Consider the following 2,724-nt stretch of genomic DNA (forward strand, 5'->3'; position numbering starts at 1 on the left):
GAATGCCCTGCAACCAGGACATTCCCCCCCTCCCCACACACACACTCCTCACACTCCTCCAAAATCAGCCTCACCCTTAATCTCACCATCCATTGCCCCTGGAGCTTCCCACCAATGTATGATTTGAGCACCAGGGATGCTGCAAGGTCCACTTGCCATCAGCCACTGCTGAGGTGGCACAGGGAGTATGCAAGGCTGTGCTGGCTGTGCTCCTGTCCTCCCTCCAGCTATTCATTGGCAAGGGTTTCAGAATCTTACCCTAAGGTGTGTCTCACTTGGTAGGAGGCAGCAAGGATTGTGCAACGGGCAGGGAAGGCAGACCCCTCAAAGAAACCAGCCAAGGACACTCCCAAGGTGAAGACTGCTCCAGTCCTCTTTGTTTTTGGGTCGTGTGTCTCCATATTCACGTGTGACCACACCACACACAAAAGGACAGAAGGGTAGCAGCACCACTGGCCCAGGGCAGGGAAGCACCCGGCTATCTGCTCCTCTGCCCAGGAGAGGAGGACTTTCTCAAGCACATCCACACAGACCACAGCAGGGGATCTTGGCAGCAAGGTCTTGAGTGATCAGCCAGGCAAAAAAACCCAAACAAACAGCATTTTTCAGTTCCCTATGAAGCTGATATGAGGACCCTGAGGGGAGACTCCACTGCATTCCCTGGCAGAAAGCAAGACCGGCAGCACCTGCCACCAGCCAGCTGAACCCCAGAGGCTCTTGCTCCCCTGACACAGGGCTTCCACCCTTCCAGCACCACTCCTGGCTACAGGGGGACCCCAACACACGCCTGCTGAAGGACCAGACATGCCTCTCCCCACAGCAGGCACAACCTTTCTCACACAAGCCCCTCCACATGGGACGGCAGCTTATTATGTTTTCCTCCCTCAAAAGAATCAAACTTAACGTTTGATCTATCCCACGTTCCTAAAATACAGCCAGACATACCCGCCCTTTTCCCATTTCAAGGGGGACTCCACTGCCCCACCCTGCTCCTCCGCATTCCCTCTGCACCTTCCTGCGAGGGCTGGAGGCACTTCCACCCCCGGGCCTGGTTGTGTACCAGCAGCACTGGAAACAGCACAGGAGCCACTGTCATTCCCTCCTGCTGCTGCGCATCAGCTGACAGAGACAGGGAGGCAGGGATGATTCGCCTAGCTCCTTCCACGAGCTCACCCCAGACATGTCATCCATCCTGGCTTCCACCACTTTGTCCTTGTCACAGCCTCATGCTAGGGAGGCTCAGGAAGAGCCCCGGAGCCTTGCACCAGGAAGACGCAATGCAGAGCTAGGCCCAGGTTATAAGCAAGTGCCCGACCGCACCCCATTCCTCGGGAATTCCAGAAAGCCCTGCCAGTGGGGCTTCACCCCAGCACAACCACACTGGGCTCAGCTCATCCTCTGTAAATGTTGCAAGGCAACTATTGGAGTCCTCGGGGCAAATGCAAATTGGTTTAGCATCCTCTCGTCCCAACTGGCAAATACCTTCCCACTGCGGCTCATACTCCCTGCAGCTGGAAGAGCTCCAGGGCCCTCCAGCTCCAGATGGGTGTGATCGAAGAGGGAGAGGGACTCAGGAGGCTCCATCTCCTGGCTCAGGCCTCTGCTGATCAGGGGGAGCTATTGTTCCCCATGCACTTTCTCTGGCAGGGCTGGGGAGGAGGTGCAAGCCCCATTCAGAGGATGACTATGGTTCAAAATCCTGGTAGGAGTCATGTGCTATGGGCCTGGAGCAGAGGTGCAAGACACTGCCCTCAAAGTAGGTGTGGGGACTGGCTGCAGGCAGAAGCATCTACCCAAGCATAAACCTTCTGGTCATAAACCAAAAAATACTATGATTCCTCCCAAGAAACCTAGAGCCAGAATTCCCAAACTGTAACCCTACTAGGCTGTCATAGAACTGAGGAGTCTTTTAATGGGATTACATACAGCGCAGAGTAACAGCCCCCTGCAATCAGACACCTCTATCTTCACCCTTCCCCAGTGCCAATCATAGCTGATGTTTCACATGGCATGGGAGAAAGAGATCTGAGCCACCCACAGAGGAAATACCATCCTCTGCCCCAAACAAACATAACCACTGGGTAGCCCACAGCTCTAACTGCTTCCCATTGCGGCTTGGGCGAGGGCAAAATGGGCCCATGAGGAGGTGGTGTGATGATGCTTTGTACCCAACACCCTTCCCTGCCACCCACAAGATGGGCCGCCCGAAAATGAGAAAGGAAGAGAAAGAAATTATGCAAATGGAGAAAAGTTTTGGTGGAAGGAGTGTTTCCTGCCCCTGACAACCCTCCCACTGCAGATCCAACCCACAGTGTTGCCACCTGGAGCAGCCCTGAAGTGGGAGCTGAGCCCTGTGCTTTAATGTGAGGAGCTTTCTGTTCCCCTCGCTCTGCATGCAGTCACACGCTGATACACGGCAGGAGAGGTCAAAAGATTTGGGGTCCTGGGGCTCCTCATCCTTGACCACAGCTCAGGGCGAGGCTTTGATTTCCACACAGGGAAACCCAGGAGGGTTGGGGTGCACGTTCAGCAGCCACATCCACCACCCTGCGCCCGGCTCCCCCCGAGCGGAGCGCGCGGGAGGGATGCAGGACAAGACGCTTGCGTGACTGTGCAAGCGCAGCAGAGACACTTGTCTCCTGCCTCTTCCCGTGACTCCAGCGAGACACACACCTCCCTGAGCAACCGTACCCGCCTCACTGCTGGCATCCGCAGCCACGCCGT

The sequence above is a fragment of the Chaetura pelagica genome, unplaced genomic scaffold (genome assembly GCF_000747805.2).
Source record: "Chaetura pelagica isolate M959 unplaced genomic scaffold, ChaPel_1.0 scaffold530, whole genome shotgun sequence".
NCBI classification, from domain to species: Eukaryota; Metazoa; Chordata; class Aves; order Apodiformes; family Apodidae; genus Chaetura; species Chaetura pelagica.